Raw genomic sequence first — 8,822 nt, 5'->3', positions numbered from 1 at the left:
TTTGCTCTTGAACCAGCAAGGGCTGCTAATCCTAGTTCAACTCCGGCCTGATGCCCTAGGAGACAACTAATCAAGCTATGATTATTTCCAACACAGGAACTTTACACAAACAAAAGATTAATTCCCACCAAAACCAGTTTCACTGACGGCTTCTTCCTGCAAGCTTAACCTGCCACCCACCTCATGTTCTGTAACACCACAAGGCAGTGTATATAAATCAGCCAGGATTGCATGTACAAAAGCACATTCTCTGCGTTAATTCCACTTGAAAAAGATCCTTCCGCTGGGACTTCCAGTGTCTCGGGGAAGGTGTAACTTTAGCAGCATTTTTTCTGCCTGACTACAACCTATTGATTACTTGCTCTTTCTACAGCCAAGAGTCAGTCACCTTAAAACAATCAAATATAGTTCACACAAGCAGACCTCACAAGAGATTAACCTATTCTCCGCTGAGGCTAATACTCACCATTGCTCTGCTCAACCCAAGTACTAGAAAAAGGTACAGTGAAATTGAATTTATCAGGGCAAACAGGGAAGATTTTCTTTTAAACAGTCCAAGTTCTGCAGGGCAAACTGACCATCACCAAGATGATTACAGCCACGGATATATGAAGCACCTGATGTATTAAGGAGCACATCAACATCCCACCTGTTTTGAAATTCTCAGTGATGCTGCCACTCTCACTTTTCTACTGCAAGACACAGAAAAGGAGCATTTGCTAATGCATGCATAGATAAACGTCGCAGTCACAATACAAGAAAAATTTTCACCTGAGCTCTTGCAGTGCATGAGGGGGCAAGCACCACCAATATTTGATCTACAAATTATAAGAACAGTAAGGATGATAAATGAAAGCTAGTTTCCCCATCAGTACTTTAACTATATCGTTGTTACTATTCTAGCTTAACTTACAAATATTTTAATCCTTATTATTTCTTTCTGTGAAGTAGAAAAAGCTAAGTGATGATTTTGTTGGCCTTCTGTAGACTTAGTTGTTTCCATTTAGTTTTAATGAACCTAAATTAAACATCTGTTTAGTCATAAGTATTTTTCCCGCTCTATGAGGGAGAATCAAGAGTGAAATCACATTCCTACCAAGACTCAGGCATCCTCTGAGACACACACATTCACATATATATGCACATAGAGAGAGTACGCTCACAGATGCACTCATTGCTCATACTTAAACCACGGCACAATCTTATCCACTGTGCGCAGCTGGTTATAACATGAACAGGACTAAAATTATATGACCTACTGACTTTCCCTCTATTTCAGCTAAAACAACAGGTCACTGTTAAGCAAGAAGAAAAGCAGATGGGGACAGATGTTTTTAGACGGGTCCATTAAGGGATATCAAAGTCTAGGATCCAGCCGTAACTTCCAACCCTAACAGAAGGCTGACAACACATGGGCTATTCCAAGAAAAACATCAGCCTGCACTTCCCCTCTCTTCATTCTAAGTCAAAGCACCCACTGCTATAGACGTAACACCTGAACAGACAATCCTTCCCTCTGATCCATAACACCACCAAGTCCTCTGTAGATGAGGTCTGTCCTCAGGACCTAGAACTGTATCCGCCAGGGCGAGCATCCTCAACAGCTACATGCAACAGTCCTCGCAACAATAAATTCAACAGAAACAGCCTGCTCTCATCCATTTAGGTCTCATCTCCTACGAGACAGGACATTCAGCTCTTGGCAAGCATGATCTCCTCTATTAAATGTCATTTCTCTGAGTCACCGTGGGTAGAGCTTTCAAGACACCACAAAAAGGCTTAAAAACATGAAGAAGTTTAGCTAGATTTTGTTAGTTTAGGCTTATGAACAGACAGAAGGCCATAAATACCATAAATGAGCAGCACCACCTCTGCCCAGATTCCACCAACTGGCACAAAAGCAGTTAACTCACAAAACCTTTCCACCAAAATTTAGTGAAATTGCTCAGTTAAGTGGGTTCCCTCTGTGTGATCTGATCCAGCGCTAACAAACCAGAAGGCTGTAGCTGCCAAAGGCAAGCTGGCTTCTCTCTTTCTCACCGACTTGGCCATCTAAATCTCCTTTTCAAAGGAGATGGATCTCCTTAGCAGTGCCGTACTGATACCAGATGTGTTTGCATCAAGTTTAATTTTCAGTCCTCCTGCATCGCCACATGGAAGACTCCAAAAAGAAGGAAATACAGGTGACCAGCACATCACCTATGGATTCTGGCTCAACAGTCCATGCCAACAGGTGTTGGGGCCACGATTTTACACTTTGTGGGAGAACACTGATCTGCTTCGCACAGAATGCTTCCCCAGAAAACCACCCTTACACTATAAAGTCTGGATAACATGTTTGTCCTCTCAACGACCTTGCATGTACTGTACATGAAAAGTGTCAATCAACACTTCAGCACATTTCCCAGATATCACAGAAGCATAGAATGGTTTGAGTTGGAAGAGACCTTAAAGATTATCTAGTTCCCAACCTCCCTGCCACAGGCAGGGACACCTTCCACTAGACCAGGCTGCTCAAAGCCACATACAACTTGGCCTTGAACAACTGCAGGGATGGGGCACCCACAGCTTCTCTAGGCAACCTGTGCCAGTGTCACACCACCCTCACAGTAAAGAATTTCTTCCTAAGAGCTAACCTAAATCTACCCTCTTTTAGTTTCAACCCATTGCCCCATGTCCTTTCACTACAGCCTCTTGTAAAAAGTCCCTCTCCAGCTTTCTTGTAGGCCCCTTTAGGTACTGGAAGGCTGCTATAAAGTCTCCCCAGAGCCTGCTCTTCTCCAGGCTGAACAGCCCCCATTCCCTCAGCCTATCTTCACAGGAGAGGTGCTCCAGCCCTCTGGTCATCTTCATGGCCCTCCTCTGGACTTGCTCCAACAGGTCCATGTCCTTCTTATGCTGGGGGCTCCAGAGCTGAAGGCAGCACTCCAGGTGGGGTCTCATAAGAGCGTAGTATAAAGGGAGAATCAACTCTTTCAACCTGCTGGTCATGCTTCTTCTGATGCAGCCCAGGATTCCGTTGGCTTTCTTGGCTGCAAGTGCACATTGTTGGGCTGTGGTGAACTTTCCATCCACCAGCACCCCCAAATCCTTCTCCTCAGAGCTGCTCTCAACCCACTCTCCACTGATACTGGGTGTTGCCCTGACCCACATGCAGGACCTTGCACTTGGACTTACTGAACTTCATGATATACACACGGGCCCACCTCTCCAGCCTGTCAAGGTCCCTCTGGACAGCATCCCTTCCCTCCAGCATGTTGCCCACACCATACAGCTTGGTATCATTGGCAAACTTGTGGAGGGTGCACTCGATCCCACTGTCCGTGTTGCCAACAACAATGGTTAACAGCACCAGTTCCAGTATGGACCCCCAAGGAACGCCACTCGTCACCACTCTCCACTTGGACATTGAGCCATTGACCGCAAGTCTTTCAAGTGTGACCATCCAGCCAAATCCTTATCCAGAATGGTCCACTCATCAAATCCACGTCTCTTCAATTTAGAGACAAGGATATTATGTGGGACAGTGTCAAAAGCTTTGCACACGTGCAGGTAGATAACATCAGTCACTCGTCCTGGTTCTGTCAAACTGTAACTCTGTCACAGAAGGCTACCAAAAGTTTATTTCCATTTCTGTCTCGTTTCAGCTTTTGTTTGGTTCTGGGATTTTTTTTTCTTTGGGTTTTTGGTTTTGTTTGTGTTTTTTTTGGTTTGTTTGTGTTTGGTTTTTTCTTTTAATTACACTCACTGTTAATAGATGTTATCACTGAGGATGAGGACAATCTTTCCAACGAGTCAAGTAACTGCACAAACACGCCAATGTAGAAAATCCTATTAAAGGCATGTTTTCTGCTTTCTGCTCTTTCATCCCTATGCTTTACAACCAATATCTATTGTCTCCACAACAGGCAAACAGGATGCTTTATAATAATTTACAGTTCACCTCACATCTTTATTCAGCTGCAAGCCCCCGTGTGATCCAACAAGCATGTCTGGGGGTGCATAATACATGTCCCCAGAAAAGAGCACGGAGATGAGCTGTTGATGTCAGTGCTCTCAAACAGATCCACCTAACGCCAGTTTCCTCTGAATTGCATCCTACAAAAATAAGATGCAATACCCCAAATACATGTATTAATTTCAACTTACTAACAGTTCAGACTTTTCTACTAAAATAATCACCAAACAGAAGGACCAAACACCAACTGAAAACTTCTTTAGAAAACTGTCTTTCAATAGTTTTTTGCTTAAACTGCGTATAGTCAGATGGTAGAAAACACAGCTCTCAAACTGCAAGTATGCTGCCAGTATACAGCTGGCCTCAAAAGGCGGCAGAAACTTTAACTCACATTTCCATTTCTTCAGGAAAAAAAAAGGTAATTTTTGAATTTGTAACATTCCTCTCAGTTAGAAGCTCTGGGCATTATCTGCCAAGTATTCCTCTAGAACCACTAAAGTGTGCAGAACCCTACAGTCAGAATATCTGTATTGAAAAAAATACACAACAAATATCCCTTTTATAATACCAACACTCTTCCATTGCCAAACCTGTCAATCCTCCAAGGATTAGTATGGGTCATAAAAAAAGGCTTCTTTATCAGCTGAGAAGTAAATTAAATATCCAAAAGGTCTTAAGAAGGTATGATTCATGACATCTTGTGGTTTTCTGAGGTCAGCCGTAGTACTCAAAACTGTATATATAGACACCAGCCATTCACACAACACTGTCACTGGAGCCAGCCGACTGTCTGATCCACCAACCTGCTGTTCAACATGCAATCCAAAGGTAATATACATGCTTTAATGTTACCTGGACTAAATTTTGTAACAAAAATCATTTGGGGTACAGCTGTAGACCACATGACTCAATGGGATGGAAAAACTTTTTTTCCACTGTGACAGTGGTCAAGCACTAGCAGAGGCTGCCCAGAGAGGCTGTGGATTCTCCATTCTGAGAGATGCTCAAAACCTGACTGGACAGTCCTGGTCAACTTGCTCTAGTTGACTCTGAGCATGTCTGGGGAATGGATTAAACGATTTCCAGAGAACCCTGCCAACCTCAACTGTTCTGTGAGTCTGAAAAAAGAGCACGTGACAATAACTACTCAGAAATACCAATGCCCTGCTGCTATGCCTGTTGCTTAAAACAAAACAAAAAAAAAAATCGCAAGAGGCTTCCGTAAGCGTTGTTAGGAAAGAGTAAAATAAGGGAGAGTTAAAATCAAAGACAAAAATAAGTAAAATGCTAGCAAGATCTCAAAACACAAAGCAGCAAAAAGCAGAAGCATAGCAAGCTTTATTCCATGACTTACCCTGACCATGTATGTGAGCAGTTAAGATGGAAATAACAGTTAAGGTTACACCACAAACCATACTCAACTAGGAACAGCTCCTGCTGCCTGATTTTCCTCTCTCCACACAGAGAGCCATAATCCCCCCCAAATCTTTCCTTGTGCCAGAACAAGGACACTAACTCTTTGTTTTCAATCTGCTCTACAGGACTCTCTCTCAAATTGCAATTCCTGTTGCTTTCTTGTGTTCTGAGTACTGTTCTTGCTTTTGGAAACTTGGTAAGTATTGAATAAGAAACTAAACAGGCATCCAAAGCAGGAAATGTTAACATTGTGAACTGGAAATCACATGCTTTTAAAGTTACACAGCAGCCTTAAAAATCCTCATGTTGTGACAGGCCTAAACTTAAGTTATTACCATCCTAGATTCTCAACTTATTAGGCCCTCCTTAGACTGTAAAGAAAAAAAAAATACTGTAAGCACTAGTAACAAACTCATACCCAGCCCAACAATGGGTCCCATATTTTCTCTGTGAGCTATTTCAGCTGACAGGATTACAGACACTGAAGATTAGAAAGTTCCCTTTGCAGAACTGTCTTTGCTTTCTAACAGGAAAAGAAAAAAATCAAAACAAAACCATAGTACTTATTTTATTTTAAGAAATACAAGCAGGAGGGATTATACCTCACTCTAAAAGAAAATTCATTCTTTTTCTACAGGATAACAGTACTGAAAGCTCCGGTTCTGACAGTATGGAGGACGTAAGTCTTTATAAATTAACGTAATCTCACTAGTTCTAACATTTGTATTTAACTGTGGATTTTGGTACTGAACAGGAAAAAACCGACACAAGATTACTTTCTTTTCAATAGCAACCACAAGTGCCCCTTGAAGAGATTGGTCGCATCCTTAGATGCCTGTACCACAGGCAGATGTGCTGGTTAATCAAGTCCAAGTCTCAGGTAATTAACTGTTTGGTAGTATAATGGGACGTAAGACTGTAGGAAGCTCTAGCCGGCCAAGGAGCACACTGTCGGGGATATCAAGAGAGCAGCTTCTGAATGACAAACTACCACAGAAGGTTGCTGGGGAGGGATGCTATTAATCTTTGCAGCTCAAGGAGAATAATCCACTTTGCTTTTTACTTAGCAGACATGTATTCTATGGGACAACTGTGGTTTTTTTAATACAAAACACCTCAATTTGTAATCTCTTTGCAAGCTGAGGAAACTTCCTCAAAATTCTGCTGCTGTTTCTTAAATATTCTGAGTATTTGTCTGGGTATCCTAGTCCTTAGGGATAGATGGTCTCTTAGATATTTTTTAAAAAGTATTTCAGAGTAAGTTAAGAGACATAATGTAGGGCTGAAAAATAACACTTTCCCACACACCTAACTTGCATCAATGTACAAGCTAACATCACCCATATAAAGAAGTTGACCAATTTCCAGATGTGCCAAACAAAAACAAATGCCGCTACATTTGCTTACTTACAAACTTTCAAGACTGTAATTATGCAACAAATTTCAGGATACAAGTAAGCATCAAAACCTGTTTAGTAAGGTACTGGGCTACACATAAAGTGCATTATGTATAGCACGCGAAGATCAAACTCCAACTGAAAACTGTCTGACCAGAAAGCTTTCCTAAAAACACGACAATCAAAAAAACATATAGCCAAGTCCACTTTGCCTGTAAAAAAAAAAAAAAAAAAAAAAAAAGGCTTTAACAAAGGACTGGGGAGAACTGAAAAGATACTTTATAGAAATTTTTGCTTTCCAGGAATAATACACTGGTTATGGGAAACCGTGCAGTTTTTCCATCTCATTGAATATGGTACTTTCAAAATTGAAATTATTTTCTCCTGTTTTCATCTTTAGTGCTGTACATTATGTTGAGCACTTCATATGTAAACAATAACGTTCAAGAAAAAAAATCATGCTACTTTGACAAGTCACAGTACAGTCACCCTTGTTCTCAGGCATGACGAGCTGCATATTCATCTCCCATGAACTTAAGAAGGGTCTGCTCTTGCAGTCATTATTTCAAAACCAAACTAGCCAGGGGCCTTCTCTGCATAACATATTAACTGCACATTTAAGTAATTTAACTGCTATTAATTCTAACCTACTACTAATTCTAACCTTCCATTCTCTTCTTACTCTGCAGATAATTGGAAAACTATGAACATCTCCTGCAGAACACTGTTGCTTCTAGATAATCTTCCTTCCCACCTTTTGTCTCACTAGTGCACTGGAAACCGAGGATAACAAGCAAGTCCCGTTCCACATGCCCACCTCTGAAGCCAGTGTCAGTTACAGTGCACAGCTCTCTCAAACCTTGTCTGATTACTTGTTAAGCTTGAATAAATGCTGAGCATTTAATTTCTTAGCTGTCTTCATCTTTTCTTAAGAAAAAATATACCCCAAAATAGGATTATTTCAGTGATCCTGTTTCCAAAGACCAGGAGTAGAAAGGGAAAGGAATTCCTGAAGCTGGCAACATCTTTTGTCCATTCCAAGTTTCATTGGTTCTCTCAGGTCTTGATCTGGCCCTACTATATATTACCCAGTCTCCATACTATGCTGAAGACAGATTAATCAAAATAATTTCTGCCTAAGCCACCACTAGATCTTACATACAATTTGAAGAAAGTTTGTGTAAACCAAGTCTATGGAAGCTTCTACTGCAACAGAAAGCATTTATGCTGTTTTATTAATACCACAGAATAAATCAAATGTGGAGGAAGAGGTGAATTGGATTGGAAGGAAAAGTTAGTAACTCTTAGCATTACCTTTTGTTTTGAAAGGAACATACTAGTAAATCTACAAGACTCTCAGGGTTCCCTTTATAAATGCACATATCTTCCCCAGATTCAGCTAACTGGGACACAGGGGTGGTGTTGAAAAGGAGCAAGCCCTAAAATCATTCATTAGTTAAGCAGGATGTGGCCAACAGTCTCAATAATGCATGAGCATGTCACAGTCCTGTCACACAAGGTAATTCCAGACCATGACATTTATCACCACCCTGCTTCAACACACGGCTCAAAATTCATTAAGATCCCTTTCCAAGTCTCAGCCACAACTTTCAGCTGTTACTGTCACCAACTCTTGACATTACTACACAATTAACAGCAATTACACCTTGATTAAAAACACAGGGAGAAATGTCAGCAGCTGTTGTGCAGCTCTTGTTAGCAGCATGAATGCACAGAAGGTCCACATCAGCCTCCTGACTGCAAATTATGCACATTACCTAAACTGCAAAAAAAAACCCCAACCCATAATTTACAAGGTAATACTTTAATGCTGCTCTTTCCAGTGATCCTGTTTATGGCACGGTCTCCCCAACAGCTGTACTGCCATAAGCAGTGGGAAGAAAGGAACCTCAAAATCCAGCTCCCAAAATCAGTCACCAAGTTACATCCTCCAACAGTTATCTTTTTAGATACAGGCACTGTCAGACATTCAGTGTGAATACTGTAAATTAGAAAGCAATTAAATGTGAAAACTACTCTCTCAATAGAAA

The 8,822-nt window shown here is 41.2% G+C and overlaps 1 long non-coding RNA gene across 1 annotated transcript; it reads left to right on the top strand.

The window, feature by feature from the left end:
* Positions 1-5,399: 5,399 nt before the first annotated feature.
* LOC130158985 (uncharacterized) lies at positions 5,400-8,716 on the top strand. Its single transcript, XR_008825579.1, has 4 exons — positions 5,400-5,570; positions 6,012-6,053; positions 6,165-6,254; positions 7,461-8,716. It is a non-coding gene; the product is annotated as an uncharacterized LOC130158985 (long non-coding RNA).
* The last annotated feature ends 106 nt before the right edge of the window (positions 8,717-8,822 follow it).

Source organism: Falco biarmicus, chromosome 1 (genome assembly GCF_023638135.1).
Source record: "Falco biarmicus isolate bFalBia1 chromosome 1, bFalBia1.pri, whole genome shotgun sequence".
NCBI classification, from domain to species: Eukaryota; Metazoa; Chordata; class Aves; order Falconiformes; family Falconidae; genus Falco; species Falco biarmicus.
The sequence above is the reverse complement of the archived record's forward strand: the minus strand, read 5'-3'. Positions and strand labels throughout refer to the sequence as shown.